Below are 16,935 nucleotides of genomic sequence, written 5' to 3'. Positions count from 1 at the left end.
GAGCTGAGAACCTTTCACTTACGATCTGCACATTTTGAAATCTTCAGTTTTTGTAATGTTCTGGAATGTGAGCAAATAGGGGGTTTGATAGAATAACTTCATCCGCGATAGGGACACTGAACCCTAGACTCAACACCATAATCTCTTTGATCGTTCCCCTCATATCATACATCCAATATACTTGAACCTAGCTCGAAATGGTTCCAATCGTTCTGCCTTAGACTTGTTCCCATGGAAAACTCTTACTGTCTGCCCATGTTCCAAATTGAGCTTTGCTCTCCTGAGCTGCAGAGCAGCAAATTGGTATTTTTGTCTTTTTTGAGTTCTTTTTATTTTATTAAAGCTCTTCCCGGAGGTGGTAGGCAATAGCAATTCTGATTGCCAGTAATCAAGCGTGTCGAGAGCCGAAGGTCTGATTCCGGGGCTTTCGTGAAAAGTTCACTCACCTGAAGATGATTTGCCTAAACAAAATCAAAGTCTGCCTTTTAGTCTAACTTGAAGGTGGCCTCTGAGAACTATGAGCGCCCTCCTAAAAAAATTCTGCCGAATGGCATAATTGTCTCAACTTGGTTTTACGTACGTTGAGAAGGCAAGGATTTCGTCATGAAATTTTGTATTTGGGTAGTAGAACCATTTGATATGCTTTCCCAATTGTAAATAGGTTCACTCTTGTATTTTCAGCTTTTTTATTGCTATTATACCAAATATCTCGGCATTCAATGGTTTTAGGAATACTTTCGTGAATTTACTTCCTCAAGATGTTGCAAATTCTGCTGATGTAGCCTCTGTTCAGGATCTGGAGGTACTCAGTTCTCTCTTTTATCGGATGCCTTCTTATGCCAGAAAAAGACTGATTAAATTCTTGTTTCCCTTTGCCGAAGTCAATAAGTATACAAAATAGACAAGCATCATTTGTACTATCTTCTTAGGGATGGTATATGGTTTCATATGGATCTTTTTATTTCTCTACTTGCAATGGAGTTTAAGGCACTTGATCCTATTAATCTAATAGTTATAAGGTCTGTTGCATTGTTTGTCGTTACAACATTAGTCGATCCCCAATTGGTGAGGGTGGTTCTCCATTTTGGGGTACTAATTTAGCTAATAATTTTCAGCGGACAAGCTGCAGTTATTACTCCACGCCAGGTCACTTGTGGTCTAGGATCTAGGCGAGTTAAGGTAGTTGCAGCTGCTAAGCATCACACTGTCATAACAATTGAGGGTGGGGAAGTATTTACTTGGGGATCCAACAGAGGTACATAATTGCATGTAGTGATTGTATATTAGTACGTAGGTACAAAATTGCATGTAGTGATTGTATATTAGTTGTCAACATTTCAGTACAGAAATCTGATTTAAATTTATACTGGAAAAGGGGGAAAAATCTATTTCTCTGCTGCTGATATGTGTAAACCTAAATGCAAAGAAATGTAAAATAGGAACTTAGAGAAAAGAAGTCTAATCTATTATCACTTTTAGTGCTATTACTGTTGTTATTATTGTTATTTAATTATTTCTTCATCTACTACTATTATATGTTGTGATACTAACAGTTACTAATAGATGCTTGAAAATGTCATGCAGAGGGTCAGCTTGGTTATACCTCGATTGATACCCAACCAACGCCAAGGCGGGTGAGTTTCCTTAAGACGAAAATAGTTTCCGTTGCGGCAGCTAACAAACACACTGCTGTGATTTCTGAGTCTGGCGAGGTTTTTACTTGGGGCTGGAACAAGGAGGGCCAGTTAGGGTATGGTACCTCCAACTCAGCTTCAAACTACACACCAATGGTTGTTGAATACTTGAAGGGAAAAAGTTTGACAGAAGTTGCGGCTGCAAAGTATCACACAATTGTATTAGGAGCAGATGGGGAGGTATGCTTGATCGTTTGATTATTCTGGTTAATATTCCTGTTTTCTTATTTTGGTGATGTTCTTGTTTTTTTTTGCTTTTTTCCTTTTTTTTTTTGTACTTGTAGGGTGTAAGATAATAAGATGTGATGTATTGGGTGTAACTTAATTGTTTGTGCAATGTGTAGTAGGAAAATATTACTAGACATGTGGCATGGGTAGTTTAAGTAGTTGTTAACATACGACATGTCTAGTATATTTTCCTACTATACATTACACAAACAGTTTGGTTACACCCAATACATCACATACTTGATTATTTAACAGTAGGTTACCTCAACCTAGTTTTTATTTGAATGAAATTTTTCACTTTACCGATTAAAACTATTAAAAAAATATTTTATCATAGATACTGAAGTGGTATTCAGTTTATAGTTGGCATCTTATGCTGCTTGAGACCATTGACCGGGTGTTGTGATTATTAAATCAACGATTTGTTTTTGGCTGGGTCACTATTGAACATGTTACTTCATTGACCGAGTCCTTTGAAGATCTTGAATATTTGACTTATTTTACTGATCTATTTAAAACTGAACCACACCTTTAAGATGTCCCCATATTATAATGCATAATGTGTCAATTGGTAATTTTGTGATGTCTAATAAATGAACAATATTTCAGAAATTTTGCTTCTGTGCTCTATGAGACTCTGATTGATGCTGATGTCTGTATGTACATACGATACAGTTCACTGGAATATTGTCACTTGCAGGTGTTCACATGGGGTCATCGTCTTGTTACACCAAGGTGTGTAGTCATTGCTAGAAATACTAAAAAAAGTGGAGGCACACAAGTGAAGTTCCACCGTATGGAAAGGCTTCGTGTTATTGCAATAGCTGCAGGAATGGTACATAGCCTGGCTCTTACTAATGACGGTTCACTATTCTATTGGGTGTCCTCGGATCCTGATCTCAGATGCCAACAGGTTCTATTTGTTTGAGATTTTACTGTTGCACTTTTACCATTCTCTTCATCTATTTCTGACTTTTTATCCTCCACGTTATACCTGTAGCTATACTCTATGTTTGGGAAAAGCCTAGTGAGCATATCTGCAGGGAAGTATTGGGCAGCTGCAGCTTCAGCTACAGGTGATATATATATGTGGGATGGGAAGAAAGGTAAGGGCGAGCCTCTGCAGCTACTCGGTTGCTTGGCGTGAAGCAGGCTACCTCAGTTTCAGTTGGTGAAACCCACTTGTTAATTGTTTGTGGTCTTTATCATCCTGTATATCCTCCCAAACTTGCTGGAGTATCTGAGAAGCCAAAACTAGAGACTAGAGATGCTTTTGAAGAATTAGATGAAGGATTTATGTTTGATGATATTGAAGATAATAGAATAATGTTGAATTCCAATGAAAACAATGATAAAATGCTTACACCAAGTTTAAAAAGCCTATGTGAAAAAGTGGCAGCCGAGTCACTCGTGGAGCCAAGAAATGCTATTCAACTTCTTGAAATTGCAGACTCTATGGATGCTGATGAACTACGAAAGCATTGTGAGGTAGTGTTGATATTTAGTATGATGACCTTCAATCCTCGCGTTACATTTATTTATTTTCTTTGAGCAAGGTTTAAATAGTCATACTGTGGACCGGCTCTGCTGACTTAATAATGTACCTTCATGGCTTCATTATTGTATATGAACATTTTGTGTAATTAGCCTTTCCTAGTTTGCTAATTTAACTTGCACTGCATATCATGCTGATGTTTTTACTTTTAGCAAGAAGCAAAAAAGGGTATGGCAGTTGTTGGAAAAATAAATATTACTCCATTGGAGGAAAAGTCAGTTGATGATGAACCTTTGGTTTATGCTAGTAAACAGGTGCTTGCTTAGGATTCTCCTTTTATGGCACTGAATTAAAAATAAACTAGAAAATACCTTTTTATAGTTGACTTGTACAGACTAAAAGAAGTTTTGGTTATGTATCCTTTTAGGAGGCAAAAATTGCGTTTAAAGAACTTTTGGAATCTGCGAATGTTGAGTCTAATTGGAGCTGGGAACAGGTATATTTATCTCTTCCCAATATTTTCGTTTCTAGATATGCACTTTGATTTCAGGAAGCAATGCAAGTCCTTGTCAGAGGACCAGTACAAGAAGGTCCTAGAGAAAAAGTACATGGATGAGCTGTGCTTTCGGTTTGAACTTGATCACAGACAAACTGCTCAACTCCTTTCCTTGTTTGAGTCTTCTTCTGCATCTAGCCCCTACAATGCACTGATCAGAAGACCTCTTCAAAGATATGCTCCTAGAAACGAAGACAGACCGAAGTTAACCCGGGGCAGCCGGTGCTTCGCTGAGTTCTTTAACGAAGCATCAGCAGTTGGAGCTGAATTTACCTTTCCTACAACACGGACATGGGCTTCTCTCTTCGAAGAGACTCATAGCTCTGATGCAAAGCCTAGTACTAGTTGGGAGGAAGCAGGGGCTTCATATGTTGTTTCTGGTTGGGATGAAGAGGAAGGGCCTTGTTGGACGAACAACCCATATGTGGAGAACGAACATTCTCCTATAGCATCTTCGATATCTGGGTAAGTATAAAAATCTCTGAATTGATTACAGATTGTGCGATTAAGCAATGTGAGGACCTTGCATTTATCCTACCAGAGCTTCATTAGGGTGAGATAGCTTCCAATGACACACATAGTAATGATGTCCAGCAATCAAATAATTCTGTTCAGGTAGGGGCCTCCACTAAAAATGCACTTCAAGTTGAGTCCTCGGTTGTCAAGTGTTCCGCTCTAGAGCGTAAAGATATTCTTTGGATTCTCAAATTTTTTTTGAGTAGGAAATTCAACAGGAACCATCTGTAAGGAGGAAATTCAGCAAGAACCATCTGTCTCAGTTCTTAACTATATAGAGAAAAGTTAAAAAAAAAATGTCTTATTATAGTTCGAAGAATAGTAGTTGATACAATATTTTAGTTTCTATAAATAAATGACTGATCACTAGTACTCTTTGGAAGTTAAGATCATGTTTGACATTGTTCTTTCTTATCTTAATGAAATAAGTTCTTCAAAGAATTTACTTATGTTGGGTTGCTTTTGTTAATTGGTGTTGATGTTTATGAATATGAAAGGTAATGTGGTGGTTTGGGACAGGTTTTTATTTCCTGGTTAATTGTCATGAGCAATACCAGCAAAAAATGACAAAAAATGACAAAGGGTGAGATAAAAGGTTGTCCAACAATCTCCTTTCCAAAAGAATTTATCACAGTTATTTTTTGATATTATTTCGGTTTCAATAAAAAAAACATCTCAGTTTTCTTCTATATTAATTGGTTTCAATCAACAATTTATCTCGGTTTTATTCTATATTATATCGGTTTTATTTAGAAAACCGAGATAATATATTTAGATAAGATGTCAGACTTCTGAGATAATTTAGTAGCTTATTATCTCGATTTTATAGAACTCTATTACCTCAGTGGATTTTACCTCGGTTGTTTTTTCTTAGAAAACCGAGGTAAAAACTCTAGCATTTCACCTTTTAGCTGAGCTTATAAACCCTTTTTTTAGTAGTGTGAACCACCAACCAACCACCATCCATCTGAGTTACCACCTCCTAAAATCCAACCATTTACCATAACTAAGCCATCCATTCACCCACAATTTTAGAGAAATCTCGGATTTGCACTTGAGCCAATTGCCTAAGAGACCCTCTATAATTTTTTCTACCCTCACGGTGAAGAGTGTTTGCCTAGCACAAAATCCCATGAGTACACCATTCATGTAGTTAAGAGCCAAGCTTTGATCGAGTGTAGTGAGAAACCTAGTTTGTCTTATTTTTCCTTATCTGAGGCTCATGAAAGACATCAAGATCTATACTTCATTCCTTTCTCACCTAAAATATCACTAATTCATCTTTTGGGTCATTCTAACTCTTTAAAACAGCTACAACATGATGGTTTGCATATGTTTTTTGATGGGTTGCATAAGTTTTCTTTCATTCTTCTACATGATTGCTTCCAATTATACAAGGTCATTCTATTTGGGGGTGCATTTAGTATCATGTTTTTATGGCTAGACCCCTAACTCTTTCGACTATTAGTTTATAGTTGACCACGCATCATCCATTTTATACCACCCTAGTTTCTTGCTTATTTGGGGGTGTGCATAGTCTAGGGGAATCTGACTTAAAATGACTCCACATTAAGTCTAGGAGAATCTGACTTAAAACGACCCCACATTAAGTCTAGGGGAATATGACTTTAAAAGACCCGTGTTTTAAACAATTTTCTACCCATGTTTTCAAAAATTTGTTTGGGGGGGTGTTTGGTCTTTCCTTTTTGATCACTCAACTTCCTATTATGTCCCATCATCATCGCGTGGCTAGTTCATTTTGTATTATTATTGTGTTAAGACTTGCTTTCTTGTTTTTCAGTAGATTTTGATTATGAATTGTTTAGTTAAGTAGTTAATATTTGAATTCTGTAATTGTTTTTTTTTTAAATTTGAAGTTGTTTTAGATTCCGGCATATGTTATGTTTTGTATCGTGAATCCCACCCTTCCAACTTGTTTGGGGGTGGAATTATTTATTTAGCAATACCTCTAGTCATATCCACGTATTTTTGTCGAAATATTATTGCATGCTTGATAATGATTGAATTATGTGAGAATGTTGCTAATTTGGTGTAGCTAGGATTAACTAGTGTCGAATTTGGGCAACTTGTGAAATTAGATTAAGAAACTAATCCTCTATAAATCATTGGTGCACTCTAAACTTAACACCACACCTCTCACTTTGCGCCTCTTTTTGTTATCTCTCACTTTTATTTTTCACTTTTCAATTCAGAGCACTCAAACTACACGGAGCGCTCACACCCTCTATTTTACCTATACTCAGAACGCACGTGCCCTCAAAATACTGGACCTCTCGAAAGGCAAGAGTGCGCCCGCGCCCTCCCACAGGCAATCTTGATCGCGCACGCGCCCTTCACCTCCGCATCCACTTCCAGTTCTGATTTTATTTGTGGGTTCTTCCGAGGTTGTTTCCAGTAGTTCTAGAGTGTGTTTGTTTGATATGAAGTTTCCTCGGATCATACCGGAGCTGTCACACCACGAATTCCGACAGAATTCGGAAAAACAATATTTGTTCTCGACTCTTCAATCTTCGAGGTGTGACGCACTCTCAACTCCCAGAAACCCATAAACAGTTTAAATATGCGGATAATTAAAAACCAATAAAAATTTTAACTTAAACAAAAGTCCTCTTCATTACAAAAATTTACAAATAAGATTAGGTTACAAATCTCCTTTCAACCCTCTCTAGTTATAAATACAACTGAAAATACAAATAACATTGTCTCAACTGAAAATCTATATCACCTCAAGGGAAAACAAAACCTATCTTGAAATGTGACGTTAACGTAAACCACAAGCAGCAACCAACCTTCTTCAACACTAAACCTGTCAAGACTTATCAACTATGTTCATTTAATGAACACACCCGATAAGCAAACATGCAAATCGGGTCAGCATTATAAAAATGCTGGTGTGAGTAGCCCTACTATACGAATCATACTAATACATATATGTACCCAATAAATAAGGCCGTTAGTTTCTCCACCGAGGCGCCTTAACTTCCAACGACTAATACAACATCTTTAAGTATCATAATTAAGGTAGGTAGTTCCTCCACCGAGGTGCCTTAGCTTCCAATAATAAAACAATCATATTGATATGTACATACCACATGTAAGGCGCTTAGTTCCTCCAATCGAGGTTTTTTAACTTCCCACTAACCACACAACAAACCATACGCATAAGAAATAAGGCATGTAGTTCCTCCATCGAGGCGCCTTAGGTTCTAGCTAAACAAATAACCAACCAAGCATATTATATACTTACCTCATTTCATGCTCAATTACAGAGTGGGTCGTCTCTGCCCAAGTAATTAGTTTGACCCACCCTTATGAAAAACCAGATACAATCATCTGTCTAACGATATATCATTAACCAACATATTACCATAATTATATTAATTAAGGCTTTCTTTGCATGTCCCTAAAATCACGTCGTATCTATGTCTGACCTAGTTTCCCTGGCTACCACAATCGCTTCCCAACGCCGAACATGTACATCCACATGCCTCCCTTTACATAATGAACCACTCCGTGCGTAACTACCCTGAGCGGGATGCGCCATACCAAGTAACCCTCACACGAAAGCCATTATGTAAGTACTGCCACTATTCGGCATAAAATAACGCGTGTCTCGTTCTAATTTTGTGAACAGAATAATCAAGCCACCATTCGGCTACGATTACCCAACACATGGGTCAATCAACATCTTATATATACACCCTATATAAGGGCCAATCAAATTGCACACGCCTACACAAGGTAAATCACATGAGTTGTGGTAGCTAGGTTCTAGGATTTTCGTTATGTAATTTATTCAGGTGTCATACATTTATGACTCATAATAATTCCACTATATCACGTGTAGGTCAAATACCTTATTACACTAAGCCACAATATTTAGAAATATCTCAATACATCTCATAACAACTTTTATTCTTTCACGTGCCAATATATTATTGCACTATGCCACAATCCCGTGGGAAATATCCACAAATACTCTACTAGCATCTCACAGATAAAATAATGGAGTGTCTATACATTTATTTCTCCAAAACAATTCTCTTTAATATATATATCCCAACATATTATATAATTTCACAATTGCTTCAAACGTATCGCATACATTTTTATAGCGTTTTAGGAATATTATATCTCCTAAAGTTTCTATCTCGTAACGTGTCAAAATATACACAATATCAACGTCAAATCTTACCTAGATAATGACAACCAAATTTATATAAGCTTCCACAGCATTTTAGCATTTAATTTGTCCATACAATTTACAACATAAAACGTAGCACAATTAAAATCCACGTCCACAATCAAAGTCCATGAATCTAAGTCCATATATAATTGAATACTCATAAAAAATATATATATCTAAGTCTTGTTATCAGAATTCCCCTCTGGTTACGTGCCAATCTTATATGTTTTACACATTACTTACGTCAAATCTTAATTAGATAATGACAAACAAGATTATACAATGTTCGACAATATTTTATTACTACATTTGTCCATATTCTTAAATATATGAAAAATTGGAAAAAGTCAACATTCCACGGTCAAAGGTCAAAGTCAGCAGTCAAAGGTCAAAGGTCAAAGTCAACACATCACGGTCGAAGTCAAACTGTCATTGTCAAAGTCAAACTGTCGTTTCCATGTTCAACAGGTTCAGGGTCATAGCCATGGTTCATGGCTAAGGTCAAAGGTGCATGGCTCATGGGCACATGACTAAGGTAATGGTTAAGGTCATGGTTCAGACCCAACTAGCCAAGCCTATGACTCAACCAAAGATTCAAATAATGTTAGCCAGATTCAACATAAAAACCAAACTAGAAACCGGCCCAACAATAGATTTAGCCCAACTAGAAATATCTAGAAGGAACAGATCCACTTACAACAATAATGGCCCAACCCACAAAAATAAAAGAGAACCGGTCTATGTACACAAAAATTAGAACAAGCCCCAACCAAAAAGATTAATATCAGCCCATCACTAAACAAAATAGAATCGGGCCCAACAACTAAAACAAAATCGGGCCCAAACAAAACCAAAATAAACCTGCCCATTGAACTAAACCAAACTGGTCCGGCCCAAGCCCAACCAACCAAACAGAGTGTCGTCTTCCTCACCTCCATCGCCAACAGCCTCTTCCACCACCAGCCACCACCGAATTTCTCCTCCTCCTCCAATTCCATCATATCGGTTTGACTCCTCCTGAAAAACCCAACCTGCCGATACCACCCAATTGAAGTCCCATCACTCCTCCAACATCGCGTTTCGACGCCATTGATGAACATTTAACTTCGATAGCACCTCCCCAGAGCCCTCATTCGCAGCTCTCATCCCCTCAATCAATCCTCCTAATCCCATCACCAACAACCCATTCAAATACCCAACCAAAACCCAAACAACAAAGTTTAATTAAACTGGGCGATTTCTGGTCGCCGCCATTAACAAACCATTTGGGAGCCGACAAACACCATTAACACCCTTCAAAACAGTTGGGTTTTGATCCCTAACCAAAACCCACGCTATACTATACTAACCAACTCGATTCCAACATCATTCACCACTTATAGAAACAACTCGACCTCCATTGACGCTGTTCAAAGCTATCAACAACCCCCACATCACCCACTACCTCCAATCAGTAATACAATCAACACAACAAGAGTATAACCGAAAAATGAAATACAAACAGTTCCAAATCATATACAGGACCACTGTTTTGTTTGGGCGCGAGGGCTCGCGCACCATTAACGACCTCAGTTCCAACAGTTCAATAAAAATAGCCACACCGCCACAGTATTATAGTTCTACAGTTCTATATCAAATTTTAGAGTTTTAAGTTTTAACAACACGACAGATTTCAACCGAAAAGAAATCGACAGTAACGATGATTTTATAAAATAAATCCATAAAATATCTACTCACCTGTATTAAAACCCGACGAATCCCTCATTGTCCGAATTGTCGCGCTCCAACGCTCGAGCAAACAAGCCGCCTCAATTTTTATTATTTTTTTTATCTCCCAACCCTATTCTCTAGAACAATGTGATTATATACTTGGGTTTGAAACCCAAGCCCAACACGCACGGCCCGAAACTAGGCCCACATATCCCAAATCCAATCCAATCAAATATTAAATAAATAATTAAATTAATTAATAAATAAATATGTATTTTAAATACGGCGTACAAGAGCAGTCTTTTTCGAGATTTTGTTATGGCGACACCTATGGGTCTTGGTTCCACGACTTGATCATAACGGCGGGATGGCAGCCTCTAATGGTAAGCTCTAATGAACTTTATTCTCCTACGCTTACTTCATATTTCTATGACCATTGTAAGTTTTTCTATTGGATGGATGGAGAACACTTGTTCTCTATCACCATTGAGGATGAAACAATTGATATAACCAAGTTCTTATTGGCATTTGTTGTTAGGCTTTCTATGTCTGCTGAGATTCAAGACTCATAGGGTTATTTGGTTGATAATTTCTATGCCTACAACTATGAGTTTTTACATGAGACCTATGGTGTAAGAATTTTCCATGTAGAGGACCAAGGGCAATATAATGTAGCCCTTGGTAGCTTGTCCCTTAAAGTGGGCACGGTGATGTTTTTTTATCATGCTAAACATATTAGGGGAATGTCATTTTTCTTCTGCAAATGACGCCACTTGGTAGGGGTGGAGGCTACAACCTAATTGGGTTGCTCTTTACACCCCATCCGACCAACTGGCGCTTAACCGGTTAGCAATTGTATATGATAAATGGCGTGAGGTCTGGCAAATTATCATAGCGTGGTAAGATGCCAAGGAAACTCAATTCTTTATTGAGGAGGAGGACAACGTATAAATGATGCATATGAGGTATGTTTTATTTTTGTTCATGTCTGCTTATGTTCGAAGCAATTTACTTCTTGTTATCCCCATAACAGGTGGAACTCATATAGAGTTGCGTTTGTTTTTATTTATCTATATTAGTATGTTCTAAATTTGTTTTGTAGATGTTCTTTAATTTTCACGCGTTTCCATGGTATTTCCTACCATTGTTATTTTAATACTTTGAGGACAAAGCATGTTCTTGTTTGGGGGTGGCATAGAAACACACGTAAATTAAGGCACCTATTAGGATAATACATGTATAATATGCACTTGTTTTATAGTTAAAAAATTCAAAAAATTCAAAAATATAAATAAATAGGTTATGCTATACACTTAGGAAATAATGGTATTGTTTCATTATCTATGATGATAATAGTCTAGATATTTCACATTAGCTCTTATACTAGAATAGTCTTTAAAAATTTTGGTTAATATGTAGGTAATAATTATTGCATCTTTTCATAAATATATTACATGAGTATCTATGTTTGTATTGGCAGTAAGTTTCTAAAATCTAGGCTAAAGTACTTATTCTACAAATCCATTGAGAATATAGCTTAAAGCCTTATCTGGAGAACCATCATACGACTTATTATCGTTTTGTTAACTAGAAATTCATATTCTAGTGCAGACTTGTATTTTTATTTTATTTTTCTCTATTCTACTACTCTTGATACCATGTAACTCTTATTCTTTATAATTAATCAATTACCTTTAACAAAAAAAAAAAAAAAAAAGTGAAATATTTGATAAATGACACAAGGGAGAAGTAAATTCCGAATAGAGAAATCACACGCCCACTTGCTTGATCAATATACCATATCCTAAGAGAGAATTTAAGCCTTTTTTGGATCGATATAGCCAAAAATTCAAACCTATATGAAATTATTTTTCCGCTAGTCGCCCCTTTGAGCCTTTCTTTAGCTTTTCATAAACCGTAAATTCTTTACCCTTTTACAAAAAAAATTAAAAATAAAAATCAGCCTACCCATTTTTTAATGAGTCTGAGAATAGAGATGAAATGAAGAATATGAAAAAGAAAGATCTATGAAACCAAGAATTTGTTAGGGGAAAAAGGGAGTGAGATTACTTAATCTTACTTGCTGATCCTGTGCTCCTTTTTACTTCCAGATTAGGAATTCTTTTTACTAGTGTTGTTTTCTTATCCTAAACTCCTAAGTTTTATTTCCACTTTTGGTAAAATCCTGCATTGAAGACAGTGTGAGTTCGGAAGTGGATTTAAAAGTGAAGTCTTTTCTAGTTTGAGCGGGCTTTTGAAGATAGAGGATTCTACTTACATCATCAGGGTCGTAGTTGCAGCATCATGGGTTCAGTTCCTATTGGTTTTGGAGCTGGTAGACATCAAAGGTTTCCTGAAAGAAGTGGTGTGGAAGTCTCAAAGCAAGGAGATAGCACGCATTGCGACACAATTCCTCCATCAAAGGTATCTTATGCAGACATCGCAAAAGGTAGGTTGGAACATTCTGTTGATGTATCTTCGCTACCTATACCGTATAGAAAGGAAGACAAACCGGCGATTAAGATCTCTCGGGAAGCTGTAGAGAGGGGTATTGAGGCGTGTAAATTTGCTTTGATAGCTAGAATGGAGGCAACATCTTTGAATCTTAGTTCCATTAGACTGGTTGTGAACAGTGAATGGAAATTAACAGGGAAGGTAAAGCTGTCACCTTTGGGTAAAGGGTTTGTTGTTTTCAGGTTTGAAAATGAAACAGACTTTAACAAAGCTTTTTTTGGAGGTCCATGGTACATACAGGGGCAATTGCTTAGATTCTTCAGATGGTCACCTAACTTTAATATTGACTCCTACAGGCAAACTACTGGTAACGTATGGGTCAAGTTCCCTGGACTCCCTTTTGAATATTGGGAAGTGGATATTCTGATGAGTTTGGGCAGAGGTTTAGGGCGTCCCATAAGGGTGGATATGAACTCATTGGAACGTACAAATGGGTATTATGCTAGTGTACTGGTTGAAATTGATTTAACAAAGCCTATCCCTGATCAGATATTTGTGGAAGTTCCTGAACTAGGTGTCGAATTTTGGCAGAAGATTCAATTTGGAACTATCCCCAAGTTTTGTAATCATTGTAGCATCGTGGGTCATCTAGTGGCAGAGTGTAGACGAGTGAGAAATGGGAATAACAATGAATCAAGCCGGGGATTCGGCCGACAAACACAAGGTTCGAGAAAGGCAAGGAACAAGTTTCAACCTGAAACACAAGAACCTCAAGGTAACAAGAGAAGGTTGTCTAAAAGTCGAAAAAAGACTTTAAGAGAAACAATCAAGGCTGCGAATGGAGACAGATTAACCGAAAGCGCCTACAAGCTATGGAAACACTGATATGATGCAACAGCAATGTCAAAATCCAGATCAAGCCAACCCTGGTAGTACAGCAACAGCAGTAACGGCTGGGTTGATAAATCAAAATGGAATAGCAGTAGAAAGCCAGGTAGAGGGAAGTGGTTTGCAGAGTAGTGAGAGTACGAGCATGGTTGTATGGCAGGAAACTAGAGTGAATTTTGAACAGGGAGATGAGTCGATCGAGCAGTCACTTATCAATACTGAAAATGAATGTGATCCTACTATCTTGGAGTTAATGGAGGAGGAGCTGCACAGGGCTTTCAATTTGGAAGCTAGTAGATTCCAATTACTGACTGATATAAATGAGAATGAAGAATCTCTAGACATTGAGGAGCCTGAAACTGAAACTGAAAAGGAAATGGTTTTCTTTCATGACCAAGTCATTGAACATTGCTGTGATAAGACACAAGGCACGCCAGTTGTTGCGTCGGCCAGTGGAGTGAAGACAAGGTCAGGTAGAGATCGCTAGCGGAGAACAATAGCCGTGTACCTACACCAAAGTCTCAGAGCAAAGGAAAGAAGGGTAGGGGCAGACCTAAGGGCTCCAAGAACAAAAACCATAGATGATTACATCCATGTGCTTTTGGAATGTTAGAGGGACCAATGATATTGAGAAGGCGAGGGAGATTAATAATGTTAGGGTAAACAAGAAGTTGAGTGTGTTTTGCTTACTTGAAACAAAGGTAAGGCAGGAGAAATATGATCTCATTCGTAATATTTGCTGTCCGCGGTGGGATCATATAAATAATTACAAAGAAGGATCCGTGAGCAGAATCACAATCCGTGTTGGGACCCATACAAGTTAGAGATTGTGAAAATACAGGAATCAGACCAGTACATACATTGCCAGGTGGTGTTTAAGCCGACTAATGAAGTTTTTCTTATTACGGTAGTGTATGCAAGAAATGCTAAGACTCTTAGGCTTAATCTATGGAGGGATATTAGCAATATCCGCACAACAGCCGTCCTCGGGTCATTGTTGGTGATTTCAATAACATAAGTAAGGCTGAAGAAAGGGTGGGAGGAAGTCCGATGCATCCGCGAGAAGTTATGGAGTTTGTAGAATGTATACAGAAAGCAGGGTTATCTGACTTGAGCTTTAATGGTTTCTTTTACACGTGGAACAACAAAGTGGTAGGAAATGGCAGAATTATGTCTAAGATTGATAGATGTTTGGTGAACAGCTTATGGAATGATACGTATCCTACATCGATGGTGGAATTCTTACCTCATGGTATCTCAGACCATTCTCCAGGTCTTCTTTTCTGGTATGATTATGAAAGCAAAGCACTTCCGTTTAGATTCAAGAGTTACTGGGTGGAGCATCAGGAGTTCCAGAACATGCTGGCTGAAGTATGGGCAACTCAGTTGTACTCCAATCCTATGTATATTTTGATGCAAAAACTCAAAATGTTGAAGGCCAGGATCAAACCATGGGCTAGAAATAATTTTGCCAATCTCCATTCTAGAGTTGAGCAGGCAAGGGAATGTCTATATGATGTGCAAAGACAGCTGCAAGCTAAACCATGGGACAAATTCTTAGGGCAAAATGAAAAAATTGCCCTAGAGAAATATAGCGAACTAGCTAGAATGGAAGCTGCGGATATTAAATCCAAACAGGATGAAACCTGGACAAGAGAGGGAGATAAATGTACAGCATATTTCTTCAAAACTCTTGAGGAAAAGAAGGCTAAGAGTGGTATATGGAGTCTTCAGAATGCAAATGGAGGTACGGTTACAGGACAAGCTGAGGTAATTAAAGCCTTTGTTGAATATTATGGTGAGATTCTGGGAACTGAAGCAGGAGAGATAAGTGGAGAGGATTTCTTCAATTGCTTACAAGTCAAATCCTATCTATCACCTGCCATGCAAGCACAGATGGAAATGGAGATATCGACTGTAGAAGTTAAGGAAGCTCTTTTTGGTATGAATGAGAATGCAGCTCCGGGTCCTGATGGGTTCACTCCGTTTTTCTTCAGGAGTTGTTGGTCCACTGTTGGGCATGACTTCACTAATGCTATACTTAATGCTTTTAAATTCTTCAAATTTCCTAGAGGGGTTAATGCCACATTTATATGCCTCATTCCTAAGGTTAACAATCCCTCTAGGGTTGAAGATTTTCGATCCTATTATTATGTAACACAAATGTATAAGTGCATTTCTAAAATCATAGCAAATAGAATAAAGATGGTCATCAATGATATTATTCATGCTAATCACCGGCTTTCATTCCCGATGGTCAATCAATACAAGATAATATACTTTTGTCTCATGAACTTCTCGGAGGTTATGACAGAAGTATGGTAGCCCCGTGATGTTCGATAAAAAGCTTGATATAAGGAAAGCCTATGACACGCTGAGAGCGGGAATCTATCTTAGCCATGATCAGAGTGTTTAAATTCCCTGAAGCTATGTATAAATGGATCGAGATGTGCATTTCTACTCCATCGTACTCTATTCTCATCAATGGCGCTCCTGAAGGTTTTATTGCAGGCAAAAAGGGAATTCGCCAAGGTGATCCTTTATCACCGTATCTGTTTGTGATGATAATGGAAATTCTCAGTGGGCTTCTCATGCAGAGCATCAATAACAAAAGCATTACGTTCCATTCCAAATGCAGCAAGGTGAGATTGACACACTTAGCATTTGCTGATGATGTGTTAATGTTTTGTAAAGGCGACACGGGATCAGTTCAAGCTATTAAAGTCTGTCTTCAAGGATTTGGAGAGGCAACTGGGCTAAGGATTAATAATCATAAGACTTCCTTGTTAGCAGGAGGGCTTAATCAGCAGGATGCTAAAGCTTTAGCTGAGATAATGGGAATTGAATTGATTAGACCTCCAGTGAGATATCTTGGGCTACCTCTCATTTCGGCAAGACTGGGAATAAGGGAATGTCAACCATTAATAGAGAAGGTTACTAGCAGGATTTCGAATTGGAAATCAAAGTTGCTGTCTCATGCAGGAAGACTACAAGTCATAAACTCTGTCCTTAATGCTTTTCATACTTATTGGTCTAGAACCTTCATTCTACCGTCCACAGTTCTTGAACATGTACAACAGATTTGTGCACAATTCTTGTGGACCGGATCTACAAATAAAGAAAGGGCATCATCAAGCGAAGTTGAGTAATTGTTTGTCTTTCGAAAGAGGAGGGAGGACTGGGAGTA

The 16,935-nt window shown here is 37.8% G+C and overlaps 1 pseudogene across 1 annotated transcript; it reads left to right on the top strand.

Moving 5' to 3' along the window:
* The first annotated feature begins 948 nt into the window (after positions 1-948).
* On the top strand, positions 949-4,927 carry LOC147523512 (RCC1 domain-containing protein RUG3, mitochondrial-like; annotated as a pseudogene). Its single transcript, XR_015201309.1, has 7 exons — positions 949-1,019; positions 1,116-1,255; positions 1,585-1,874; positions 2,623-2,835; positions 2,923-3,410; positions 3,630-3,731; positions 3,845-4,927. The product of XR_015201309.1 is annotated as an RCC1 domain-containing protein RUG3, mitochondrial-like (transcript).
* The last annotated feature ends 12,008 nt before the right edge of the window (positions 4,928-16,935 follow it).

Source organism: Coptis chinensis, chromosome 1 (assembly GCF_015680905.1).
Source record: "Coptis chinensis isolate HL-2020 chromosome 1, ASM1568090v1, whole genome shotgun sequence".
In the NCBI taxonomy this organism is placed as follows: domain Eukaryota; kingdom Viridiplantae; phylum Streptophyta; class Magnoliopsida; order Ranunculales; family Ranunculaceae; genus Coptis; species Coptis chinensis.
The sequence above is the reverse complement of the archived record's forward strand: the minus strand, read 5'-3'. Positions and strand labels throughout refer to the sequence as shown.